Here is a 13903-nt window from a genome sequence, read left to right as displayed (position 1 = left end):
CAGGAATGACTTCTAAAATCACTTCTGACAGCGAGATCGAAGCATGGATGTACTGCTCTCCCTGTTACATGGCCATAGCAGAAACAGAGACAGAGACAGGAGAGGAAACATAGAATCTATTCTTCTGTTACAGAGCTCCTACAGAGGCAGAAGCAGAAGCAGAAGCAGAAGCAGAAGCAGACGTAGAGACACAAGCAAAGACAGAGACAGAAGAGGATGGATATGATATGGACGAAGAGGGTTATGAAAGTGAGACGGAAGAGTCTATCCCACTTGAAGAGGACACATTTGAAGAAGAAGTTCCAGAAGCATCAGAAACAGACGAGCTCATGCTACGGGACATAATGGTGATGGTACCATTTGGTCTGGTAAATGGATCTTCTTATATGCAAAACCTTTATAAGAAATGAATTAAGAAGAACAAGCCGTCTTTCAACAGTGGCTCCTGCCATCCTCACCCATCCTTGCCAAAGAAAGATTATGATGATGCACCGTGCCAACAAGCACCAGTCCCACAAACCCAACAGGCATCGGAGGGTCCCTGTTATGTGACGTTCCTGGTTGTATCATCAGAAAAGGAGTCTTCAAGCCAAGACGTAATTAATCTCGAAACCAAACCCGAAACAGCTCTAATCCCATTCCAACATCTTAAGGAGCAACCTAAGTCTCCACCAAAAGAAGAAGTTGGTTCTAGTGGGATATCAGAAGAGGACACCACTCCCTTGAAGGAGTCGGATCTGTATCCAGAAGCAGTCCGTGGGACCTTCATCCGTGAAGTAGAAGGTGAAAGGCAGTTAACCTTTGTGGATGCTGAAGGCATTGAACGCCACTTGAAGGTGGGTAGCAGTCTCCCAGAAGAGGAGTTGTCAACCTTGTACAACTTGTTGAAAGAAAATTTGGACGTGTTTGCATGGTCTTACAAAGACCTAAAGGGGATTGATCCCACAATATGTCAACATCATATTGACTTGGAGCCTGATGCCAAGCCAATACGGCAACGACAGAGGCGAATGAACCCGAATTATTCCACATTGGTGAAAGCGGAGCTGCTGAAGCTTCTGGAAGCGGAGTTCATCTATCCAGTGGCAAATAGTGAATGGGTTTCACCCATCGTGGTTGTACCCAAGAAGAATGGCAAATTGCGAATATGTGTGGATTTCCGAAAGCTTAATTCCAAGACAAAGAAGGATCACTTTCCTATCCCTTTCACAGACCAACTGTTGGACACAGTGGCAGGACATGAGCTTTATTTCCTTCTGGATGGATTCAGTGGATACAATCAAGTGCAGATTGCAGAAGAAGACCAATCCAAAACAACCTTCACCACAGAATGGGGGATCTACGCTTACCGAGTGATGCCATTTGGGCTCTACAATGCCCCTGCTACTTTCCAACGAGTCATGATGGCTGCATTTCAAAATCATCTACACGACTTTATTGAAGTATATTTGGATGACTTCTGTGTCTATAGCTTGATCCGTGAATACTGGGAACACCTGGAACAATGCTTTGACCGATGCCGGGAGTATGGGATTTCCCTCAACCCCGACAAATGCATCTTTGGGGTCTCTTCTGGAGTTCTGTTGGGCCACATTGTCTCTGCACAAGGAATATCAACAGACCCTGCAAAGATTGAAAAGATCGCAGCTCTGGTAGCACCCACCAACCTCAAACAGTTGAGGGGATTCCTAGGCCATGTGGGTTACTACAGAAGGTTTATAGCCCATTTTGCGACAAAGGCAACTTCCTTGCACAAGCGTCTGAGGAAAGATGCAGAGTTTACTTGGACAGAAGAATGTGACAAAGCCTTCCACACTCTGAAGCAGTGTCTGATTGAGGCACCCACTCTGCAACCTCCTGATTGGACAAAAGAGTTCCATGTACACACTGATGCATCAATTGAAGGTTTAGGTGCTGTCCTCTGCCAGAAGGGCTCCTCGAAGTTGGATCAACCGATCTATTATGCAAGCCGAAAAGTCACTGATAGGGAACGGAACTATACAGTGACAGAGCTGGAGTGCTTGGCAATGGTGTTTGCCCTAGAGAAGTTCCGCCATTACCTCCTATCTACCCACTTTAAATTTTATGTGGATCATGAGGCCCTGTCCTTCTTGATGAACAAAGCGGATGTGAAAGGACGAATGATGAGATGGCTCCTTCTATTCCAGGAGTTCGACTTTGAGGTGATTACTAAGCCTGGTCGTTCCCATGTTCTGGCTGATCATCTGTCGCGTATCCCACAAACTGCAGACGAGGAGCAGGATGATCCAGACCTCCCTGATGCTTCCCTATTCTTGGTAGAAACTATCACTCCCTGGTATGCAGACATTGCCAATCTGTTGGCAACCCAACAGTACCCCCCTGGTATTTCTAGTCGGGAAAGGAAGAAGCTCATGCTAGAATCAGCCCCCTACACCCTGCTAGGCGGTGCACTGTACAAGAAAGGCAAAGATGAAGTGCTCAGAAGATGTGTTGCAGGAGATGAGATTGGGATTGTTCTGAAGGCTTGCCATGACGAGCCATGTGGAGGTCACTTTGCAGGAGAAGCTACAGCCAGGAAGGCTCTGCTAGCAGGATATTGGTGGCCTACCATTCACAAGGATGCCTATGATTATTGTAAAAGATGTGATGCTTGTCAAAGAATGGGGAAACGCACCAAGACAAGTGCCATGCCACTGCAACCTATCCTTCCATTGAAGCCGTTTGAGAAGTGGGGCATCGACTTCGTAGGTCCGATCGATCCTCCTACCAGAAGGAAACAGAACTGATACATCCTCGTATGTACGGATTATGTTACAAAGTGGTGTGAAGCTAAAGCCCTAAAGCCGGACGATGGTAACAGCGTGGCCCTGTTCATGTACGAGAATATCATCACCCGTTTTGGTAGTCCCTTAGAGCTGGTAAGTGACAGAGGCACTCATTTCCTCAACAAAGTCATGGAAGAGTTGACAGAGTTGTATAAGATCCGCCATCGCAAGTCCACTCCTTACTACCCGAGAGCCAACGGCCAAGTTGAAGTCACGAATCACATCCTCTGCTCGATCCTGACAAGAACGATTGCCGCACATCGTCGTGATTGGGATGATCGACTTACAGAGGCCCTCTGGGCGTACAGAACCTCCCATAAAGCAGCAACAGGACAGACACCCTTCCAGCTGGTGTATGGTACAGAAGCTGTTTTTCCTGTTGAATTGGAACTGCCCTCTTTGAGAGTGGCTATCAAAGAGCGTTTGGGGGATGATGATTCACTGCAACGCCATCTCCTGCACCTGGAATGTTTGGACGAAATTCGTAGGATGGCTCTACAGTGCATGGAAGCCACGGAAGCTCGACATAAGGCTTACCATGATAGCTTCATCAAGCACAAGGAGTTCAAAGAAGGTGATTTGGTCCTAGCCTATGATTCACGCTTTGGCAAGTTTCCTGGCAAGCTTCAACAGCGGTGGATGGGCCCCTATAAGGTACTTGCCGTCAACCCTAATGGTTTTATCCAAGTGCAGACCGTTGATGCCTCTGATGATCCCTTTCTGATCAATGGATATCGCCTGAAGAAGTACTTCCCTCCTTGGGGATCTTGACAATTACGGACACTTGATCCTTTCCCTCGTTGGCACGGCATTGTACTTCTTATGATGCTACTTCTGATAGCCGTTCTTCAGTCACTCCTGATGAAGTGGACGCAACCCTCTGTCCCCTCAAACCCCCCTTCCAGCCTTGATCTCTTATCCTCTATTTTCCATCAGCGACAGTGGTGAGGTTGGTCTTGATACATGGTCTTTCTACCATTCCCTTGCTCAATTTGAAAAAAAAAAAGAGAAAAAAAAGAAAAAAAAAACAAAACAAAACAAAACAATACATATCGGTCATGGGAGAAAAGGACTTAGGTCCCTGTCATGGCGACCTATTCTTCAAGAAAAGGTGGAAACACCCTCGGGAATAGGAGAAAACAAGAAAAATAACAAAAGAAAAAAAAAACAAACAAATCTGTTATGAGAGAAAATGAAGAAATTCCCTGTCATAGCAGGCCTCGTGCCAAGAAAAGGTGGTAAACACCCTTGGGCGGGAAGCTGGCTGTGGAAAAGGTGGTAACACCCAGCAGTCCAGAAAGTGGATTCATTAATTGATATCTCCAGGATCCAATTCCGAAGCTGCCTCCCTTGGTACGCTGTGTCCTGGGTCTCTCTGCAAAGTGACTACCTGTCCTCTAGCAGACGACATGTTCCTGTCCAATACAACGTTCGATTTGATGGCTACCTCCCTGGGTACGCCTCTTCAACAATTGACGAAGCGATCTTCATCGACAACCCCTTGAGTGATGTGAGCTTTCATCCTAACCGGATGGGGAAGTGCGTATGGTTACCCTCTGTAATTATCAACCGAGCGTGAGACAGAGGGTGGGGCGAGAGACCAGTCTTTTCCCTTCAAATCAAAAGAGAGGAGAGAAGTGTGAATGAAGTGTTGCACGCACGGGATGGGCCTCTCGATGCATAAAGCACAATTTGTTTCTGTGCCCTGCACCATAAGGCTCCTTGGCTTTCCTTCTCGCACCATATGCCGGCACAGGGCGGGATGCACAGTTGCACCATCAAACGCGCACAAGGCATACAACCTTTGCACAAGTGACTGTGAGGATTACATCAATGGGTTTCAGGAAAAGGTTGCCCTCCTATATCTATCAACAGAGAGTGAGACAGAGGGTGGGATGAGTGTGACTGGAGTTTCTTCAATCAATTACCGAGAGGTGAGATTGAGGGACGTTATGACACTTGGAGTCAGGTATGTTCCCGTTTCCCTATGCACCCACGGGATGGGTTTTTGCCGTCATCACAAGACACGCCACCCTGTTCTGTACACTGCACTGTAAGGCTCCCTTGCCTTCCTCCTTGCACTTATGCCAGACGGGTTGGACGCACTAATGCACCATCAACTGTGCACCCTGGCATACTCTTTCTGCGCCATTCCCCCTTGTCGATTTCTAAACCGGGTATGAGATATGGGTTTCCATCATTATTCCTCGAGTGATATCAGTCATGGGGCGAGTGACTGTTCTTTCATTTCATTTGAGTGACTGCGAGTTGAGTATAGTATCCCTCATCATCGACAACGCATTTCCTGCGATTCCTTCAACCAGCTACCTCCCTGGGTGCTGCCGCGTGGTCCCTGCCATGACGAACGTGTGCCGAGAAGATGCCTTGGTCCCTCCAGCGCCGACAACCACACTGGACGTGCCATCGACACTCAACCTTGATTCTTGACGAAATGGGCCAAGTTTTTCTAACCCTACAACTTCTGTTTCTTAGTGATGTTCATGTTTTAAGTGTGGGGAATTTGGTGGATGGTCTATGGCATGGTCCTAGGTCCCTGTTGCTCGGTTAACCCTATCCGTTAAGGTCTTAAGTGTGGGGACGCGTCCCTGCGCATCTATATTGCATACCCCTTTGCATATGCCTTACCCTGTTCATGCATGTAGGCCATGCCTTACTTTTACCCTGCTGGGGTCCCTTCCCACCCACTCGGTTATGTTCCACCCACCCTTGGGGCTCTTCCCTTGCAGTTTTCTTTCATTCCCTGATTTTGAGGTCCTTCCATGTGAATGCACCCTACGTTCACCAAAGTCCCAATCCAACCTTATAGCCCTGTTCCTCCCTTCGAACTGATCATTTTTTCTTTTTAGCTACCCTTATTCCGGTGCACGGTTTTTGAGTTATTAATTTTTTAAGCATTTTACGCAATTTAGCCGGTTTCCCATGTGAACGCGCTTTTCTTGCTTCGGAACCATGCTCTAACATCATAGCCCTGACCATCACTTTTCCCCTGACATTTTTCCTTTTTACTCCGAGTCATTCTGATACACGGTTTGTCCGTTCTTAATTTTCCGGTTTTTTAAGCCCTTTTTCGTGTGTATTTTTGACATTTTTCCATGTGAACCTGCCCTATTTGCATCGGAATTCCAATTTGATCTGACAACCGTGTCCCCTGTTCCTTCCCCCACCTTTTTCCTTTTTCCTCCACCCTCTTTCGACTTTCGGATTTTTACTTATTAATTTTTAAATATGTTTTCGGGAGTATTTTTGGTGTTTTTCACATGTGAACCCTTCCTACTTCCACCGGAACTGCGCTTTAACGTGATAACCCTATGTCCCCCCTTCTTGCGGACATTTTTCCTTCTTACTGCATGTCATTCCGGTGAACGGTTCGTCCGATATTAATTTCCGATCCCATTTTCGGGTTTGTTTTTTGGGTTTTTTCGATGTGAACGCGTCTTATCTCCGTCGGAATCATGTTTTGATGTGATAGGATTGTCGGGCACATCTTTCTGCAAAGTTTTCCTTTTTTCTGCACCTCATTCCGATGCACGGATTTTTCGATATTAATTTTTAATTGCATTTTTTGGTTCATTTTTTGTGTTTTTTGCACGTGACCGCCTTTACCCCTCCTGGAATCTCCGTCGTATATTTTTCTTCTCTTTCGCCTGCCGTCCTGCCCACTTTTTATTTTTACGCTATTTCGTTTTGACGTCCGGATTGGGAGTTATTAATTTTTCTTTATTTTTACGTGTATTCGCGTGCCCGTTTTGCGCGTGAACGCGCCCTTTTTCGATTTTACGCATCCCCACGCGCCCCGGTCGTGTCCGCATAACCCGTACCGTCATCCCAGCGTCGTTTCAATCCCGTCACGGTAAATTTTTTTACCCCGCCCCGCGCATGTGCGCGGGACGGGGTATGTGCCCTTCTCCCTACCCAACCACCCTGCCCACCCCCTACCCTACCCTACCCTTGTCCCTACCCAACCACCCAGCCCGCCCATTGCCCCTGCCCACCCCTTCCCCCCAACCGCCCGACCCCTTCCCTCCAACCCTCTCCATCTCCCTCTTCTCCCTCATCTCCCTCTTCCTCCTCCCCTCTTCTCCTTCTCTGCCGTCGCCACCCTCCTCCTCCTCCTCCTTCCTGTTCCTCTCCCCTTCCTCTTTCCTTTCCCCCTTCTTCTCCCTTGCCCTGGACCGCCGCCGTCGCCCCTGGACGCCGTCGCCTCTGCGTCCCGTCGCCCTGTTAGATATGATCAATGCCCCACCCTCATTAGGTGCTACCAATGATCCATGGTGCTCAAAGTTGTAAGGCCCCCATTATGAGGAGAAGCCAAATGTGAGCCCAGACATTGGTTGAGTCCTGACTTGTATATCAGATGAGGTCTATGTGACCGGATGGCAAAAAGGTGACTGTTGTGGGTCTAATCTTTGGGTTAGACAGAGTGGTTAAGCTGGTAGCATCTCGAGGCACATTGCATTGAGTTGCGTGGTAAGGGAGTTAAAAGGGGCCCCTATTGTGGGGTCCGGGGGCCGCGGAAGCGGCCCCTGGCTGGGGGGTCCCAGGGGGGCCAGCGGCCCCCCTGGCGGGGGTCGGGGGGCAGCGCCCCCGGCTCGATGGTAAAGGGAATATTCCCTGGCCGACTAGCGGAGGCTCATATGGTAGGTCGGTCAGCAGGCCGACCTAATGACCTTCGCGGGCTATAAAAGCTAAACCCCTTCGCAGCCATCATTCACTCATCTTTCACCCAGTCAGAGTTGTTGTTCTAGCTAGCCTTAAGCTCTTCACCTATCTTCTGTCTAGATCGCCATCTAAGCTTCATTCAGTGGAAGCGCACGGGTGGATAGAGCCATCTTTGTATCAGTTGTTTGGAGTTAAAGAATTTTACTGATTCTCCTCTTATCTGTTGTGTACTCTCTATCTCTTTCTCAAATTCTATTCGCTGCGCCGTGTAATATTTTACACGCCCGTCGCTGGACCGCCGCCGTCGCCCCTGGACGCCGCCTCCCCTCTGCGTCCCGCTGCCCGTCGCTGGATCGCTGCCACCGCCGTCTCCTCGGCGGTCGTCCACCGGTGCCACCGCCTTCTCCTCGCCCGCGCCGCCCCCACCTCCCCCACCACCACCACCTCCACCTACAACCACCTCCTCCTCCTCTAACCACACCTAGGTTAGTTCCTAACCTTGGTTTAATTAATACTAACCTAAGTTCAGTTAGGTTCACAACTAACTTAACTCAAGCTAAAAATTAACCCTACCCTAGTTAACTCACACTAACCCTAGTTAGTTCAACCTAACCCTAACTAGGACTAACTAGGCTAACCTAACCCTAACTAGGACTAACTAGGACTAACCTGACTAACCTAACCCTAACTAGGACTAACTAGGACTAACTAGGATTAACTAGGACCCCACCCCCTACCCAACTAACCCTAGTTAGTTAACTAACCTAACTAGTTAACTAACCCTAACCCCACCCCCTAACCAACTAACCCTAGTTAGTTAACTAACCTAACTAGTTAACTAACCCTAACCCCACCCCCTAACCAACTAACCCTAGTTAGTTAACTAACCTAACTAGTTAACTAACCCTAACCCCACCTCCTAACCAACTAACCCTAGTTAGTTAAACCTACCACTAACCCTAACCCCACCCCTAGTTTACTAACCCTAGTTAGGTTACTCTAACCCTAAGTTAGTTACACTAACCCTACCCTAGTTAAACTAACTTTAGCCTAGTTACACTAACCCTCCTTAGGTTAGTCCCCACAGACCTAACTTAGTTTACTAACCTGACTAACCTAACCTGACTAACCTAACCTGACTTGACTTCCTGTGACTACCATGACTTACCCACACTAACCAGACTTAACTGACTTATTTCTAACTAACTTATTTGATTAATATGATTTATGTGATTTAATTAATATTTAACTTCCTTTTTCCATAAAAAACATTCAGAAAAATTTCTAAAAATTCATTTTGCTTTTTGCCAATTTTTGGGAGTTTTTCCGCTGGAAATTACCTACCCTAAAATTTCTGAAAATTACATATTTCCTAATTTTACCCCTAAATTGCCAATAAATGTAGAAAATTCATTTAAAAATAGTAAAAAATTCTAAAAAAATTCTCCAAAATTCCCCTCACCTCCCTTCATCATTTTCCATTTATTCAACCATAAATAATCATAACTTAACACAAAAAAATAAAAATAAAAATAAAAAACCAACACAAACCAAATCAACACATCTGCTAAGGTGTTGTTGTTTGTTGTTTCATCAGTGATCTTTACTTTTCCTTTACTGGATTCACTTCTTTTGGGAGACTCTTCCGTGCGCATTTCTGCATTACATACACACCCCTTCCAGGTATTTATTTTATGTGCTTTATTTATTTTCATTTTCCCCTTAATCACAAGTTAATTGTTAAAATGAACTCTTTAATTCACCCACAGTTTCCACGCGCATTCGCGCTCAACATACACATTCTTTTTAATTAAAATAAACCCAACATTCACTTAGCACGCGCTACGTGCGCTCCAGAGGCACTTTAATTTTTAATTAAAATTAACCAGCCGTCACAAGAGCACGCGCTGGCAAAAAAGCGCTCCACATCACCTTAATTTGTAATCAATGAATTTGCATTTAGAGACCCAGTCGGGTATCGAAGTCGAAAATCGCATTAAAGCACCGTTTTAACCTAATAATTGGTAATTTAATTTATAATAAGGAACCGCCGTTTTCTTGCTAAGGTTTATCACCTAATAAAAATTCACCCATTCTTAATAATTGCTGAAAATGAACCCTTCATTAAATTAATTCCCCCTCATTGCACTTAATTCCCCTTTTTAATGAACCGTTTCGTGGGATGGGTATGCGCAGTCATTAGCATTATTTTCCATGGTCCAGTCTTGGTTTATCACCGATGTAGTATTGATATGTGTCGGATGTGGTATTGTTTTGGTTTCCTGTTTTTGTTACGGTTACGGGTACGTTATGCAGTTTTTTTCTTTTCTTTCCTGATACGGGGTTTTGGGTGTTTGTCTGATGCATCGCATGAAGCTTTCGGTCGCATTTGTCTCAAGGTCATGTCAAATTTTTTCTAGGATGTGGTTTGCTTGGGGTTAGTTGGTCGAGTCACATTTGTTTGGTTATTCTCTTATCCTTGGTTTTTTTTGTCTGTTGCTTTGCAGGCATTCTCCTTGATTGTCTGTGTTTGTGGTGTGTGTATAACCATCTGAATGGCGCCTTCTCATGCTCCTCCCCCTATCCAGTACGTCCCATTAGTTAGTAGGGATTACTCTTCCCTACTTACGTTTGAGCCTCTCACGAAGGCGGGACTTGCTGCTTTTGTGGCTACTCCTTTTCCCCTGCTTCCAGAGGATTCGTCGTTATGTGATGAGTTTCTGGCCTCTTACAGCAAGAAGACAGGCGTAGTCCAGGGTATGTCTATGACTTTGACATCTCGAGGCTTAGGGAAGGCTCTGTCTCTTCCCTTCAAAGGTGAACCTTTTGTGACCCCTCGTCAGCTCTTCTCTAATGAAGAGATTCTCAAGCTGTTGCAAAAACAGACAAGGGAAATCCTCGATGTTAAGAAGGTGATAAACTCTTCAGGAGTTTCCTTTTCTATGATCATTGATCCCGTATGGAAGATGATCTGTCAGTTCGTTCAGGACAGGTTTATGCCTGCCAAAACGCCATCCCACTATTTGTCCAAAGAGCTTTTCACAGCTTCCAGGATGGTGTTGAAAGGAGTTGCTATTGATTGGAGCACTTACCTCCTCACTAAAATGGATCAGCATTTTGTTAAAGTCACCAGGGGTAATGTTACCAATGTTACATATGGATCATATTTGTCTACCTTCTTGACCTATTCAGGTTTACAGAAGACTCTGCCTCCGCCTCCTCCATCAGATCCAGTACCTCCTCCTCCACCTTCAGAAGAGTCAGAACCCATTGACATAGAGGATGATGATTCTCCGCCTCCCCTGGTCATCCACCGCAAACGCTCGAAGAGGGTAGCGGATAAAGCTCCTTCTGTACTTCCCTCAGTGCCTATCCCTGCTACCTCTGGCAGTGAACTCCCTGGGTATCTCACTTGTAATAATCTGTTCAGAGCACATCGAGAAGGCTCCTTGGAGATCTCAGTTCCTTCCCTGAACAGTCTCGTCTCAGGAGATGCCATTCCTTTCCTCTGCAAGGATATTCAAAGTTCCATTGAATTGTCAGTGACAGCCTGTGTTCAACAGCTGTACGCGTCTTTTTATGAAGAGCTCATGCAGTCTAAGGACCAGTTGCATAAGGCAACATCTGAGTTAGCTTCTGCTAAGGATACCCTAGCAGATTTATTTAAGCAAATGGAACAGTAAACCCAACTGGTTGCCACCCAAAGCGATGAGATTTCTTCTTTGAAGACCCAGTTACTCGAGGCTCAGTCACAGGTTACTAGCCTTTCAGAAGAGAAGGAGAGGATGTCCAGAGAAGTGAAGGGATTCCAAGCTATCTTAGATGACAAACTTTCAGCTTTACAGACTGCTAATGACACAGTGGCCAACCAAGCCTCCCAAATCAAGCAGTTGCAAGATCAACTTGCAAAGTCCCGCTCTGTTCCTCCAAGCCCTCATGTTCCATTGATTCCTTCTCTTTCACAGCAGGACTTGGCTGCTCTTTAGAGACAGGCTACTTTGTGCCCTCTATTCCAAGATAAAGTGGAAAGATTGCAGTCCAGAATGGACTTGTTATGGTCTACCTTTGAACAGTTTCAGGAACATGTCTTACCAGACCATTCTTTCTTTGTCCACTACCACTTATAGAAGTTGGTCTTCTACATGAAGCTTTCCACGATGGATTTACCTTTTCCAGAGGATGGCTGGAGTGGGGCTTGGTCTGCTGAGTTGTTGACAGAGGTAGTCAGAATGGTCTTTGAAGATTCTGTCACACTAGATACCATGTTGATGTCATACATGTATCTACGAGGAGATTTGTTAATTCCAGATGAGGTAGATATGGCATGGTATGTGGGGGATGTGGTCTTACAGGCTGTTTTGTATGTCAATCATTTGGAGTTGCGCATAGCTGACATGTTTCAAAGTTATTCCTCCAAAGTAGCTGATTGTCATGATAATTCGTGGCATCCCATGATTGATTCGGTGGTCCTAAATCCAAGACAAAACACAGCTCCTACCTTTGCCCAGAGTACTAATCAACTGAGGATGGATCTCTTAACCTATCTTTCCAAACATAATCCATTTGATGCTACCTTCTTTGATGCCTATCATAGACGATCTCTCTTAGGACCTTCTGTTCCTACCCTCCTCTATTACCAACAAATGGCTCACCGCTATGCTATATATCTTTCCCTTTGTCAGTCTAATTCCACAATTATTTTACCCCTTCTTTTCCAACCTTCATCTTCCCCTCAAATTCCTATTTTCACTTACTGTTCCTTTATTGAGGATAGGGTATTTTCCCCTTCTCCGCCCTGTCCTTCTCCCTCCATTAATGTACCCTCCACATTTCCTATTTATCAGTTAACACCGTTCCTTAGTGATTCCTTACAAATTTCTGCCACTCCTTCTTTAACATTTTCTTCCTTTTATGATTTTTCCTATCCCTCCCTTCATCCACTTTCCCTTATTCCACTACCCTCTCCTAACACTTCCATATCTCATCCACCTCAGTTGGTTAGTGACTGTGACGGGTTTGATAATCAGATTTCCAGAAGACGGGGATGGAGTTCGGATGATTGCCTTACAGGACCGCAGATTAATTGGCCAGTCATTCCAGGAGAATGGACAGCTTCCAGTCAAGCTTATCAGAACTATGTTCATTTTGCCCAGCAGTATTCACAGTCTGCAGATCCCTCAGTGAGATTAACTGCTCACTTTGTTTGGTACCTGGCGTATATGCATAGGCACTCTCATAATGATTCCAAGCCTATTCCAAAGTTGTGCATGAATGTCAATGTTAGCATTGATTCCCAACAGCTGGAGATATTGTATTTTCATGCCCTCTGTTTGCCTAGCAGATACCTGGTCCTGTTGGAAAGGATGTGCTGTCTCCAATTTTTTCAAAATTCTCCTAAAAACTTTGTAGATGAATCCTTATCTATGGATCGATTCCGACAACATCAATCTTTTAAGAGGGATCATCTTCATTGATACCTTTCCAATGTATAATGGAGGCTTTTTAATGAACAACTCTCTTTTTGAAGAAGTCATTCAGATGGTTGTGTTGTGTATTAGTGTTTGTGTTGTGAGTTCATTTATGTCAAACGAATGTGGTGGTTTCCTATTGGATTTCGTGTACGAGCTACGTTTTGGAGAATTGTGGTGTTGGGGTCGTGGATGGAGAATTGAAGCAGATGCAGATGCAGAAGAACAAACATCTTATATCCTTTACAAATTTGTTGTGATTTTTAGTTTAATAAGAGGTATTAATGTATAAAGAGTTTTCATTTCTTTGTATTTTTATATCAGAAACAGGTTATAAGTTGGGGTCGTGGTGGATGGATTCTTTGTGAAAAGATATTGACGATCAAAGTTGAGCTTTTCAACTGAACTTGTATTCCCTTTTTCCTGGGTCGCGAGGACGCTTCCTTATTAAGTGTGGGGATATGTTGAGTGTTGAAATGACTTGTTTTTTGGCTGATTTTTGTTGTTTTTGAGAGCTGAATGGTTGATTTTATGAGATGATTGATTGATTTGGAAGTGGTTTGAGAGTGTTTTGGATGATATTGATTGTGTTTTGGAATATCATGATGTTTGTTGGTGGTTCTGTGATGTTCTGATAGGTTCTGATTGGTTCTGTATACCTTCTGTTTTGCTCTGTTTTGGTCTGTTTTGTTCTGATTGTCTTCTGTAAAGAGGGATGGAGTATTGATTGATGAAGAATGAGATATTGTGAAAGTTTATTGAATGGTTTGTGAAAGTTTATTGAATGGTTTGTGAAAGTTTGGAATGGTTTGAGAATGAGTTATGAGGTTTTGATGACCTTCTGTAACCTTCTGTAGGTCTTCTGTAGAGCTTCTGCTTCTGTTCTGTCTCTGTTCTGTTCTGTACTGTAGCTGTTCTGGTACTGTTCTGTAGACTGTTCTGTATGCT

General features: G+C 45.1%; 1 non-coding gene across 1 annotated transcript; it reads left to right on the top strand.

The window, feature by feature from the left end:
* Positions 1 to 13296: 13296 nt before the first annotated feature.
* LOC148036832 (small nucleolar RNA SNORD36) lies at positions 13297 to 13365 on the top strand. Its single transcript, XR_015690814.1, has one exon. It is a non-coding gene; the product is annotated as a small nucleolar RNA SNORD36 (small nucleolar RNA).
* Positions 13366 to 13903: the final 538 nt, after the last annotated feature.

This window comes from Lygodium microphyllum, chromosome 4, assembly GCF_053477565.2.
Source record: "Lygodium microphyllum isolate KBCC chromosome 4, Lygodium_microphyllum_v1.1.10, whole genome shotgun sequence".
Classification (NCBI taxonomy): Eukaryota; Viridiplantae; Streptophyta; class Polypodiopsida; order Schizaeales; family Lygodiaceae; genus Lygodium; species Lygodium microphyllum.
Note: the sequence above shows the minus strand (reverse complement) of the source record. Positions and strands in the feature narration are given on the sequence as shown.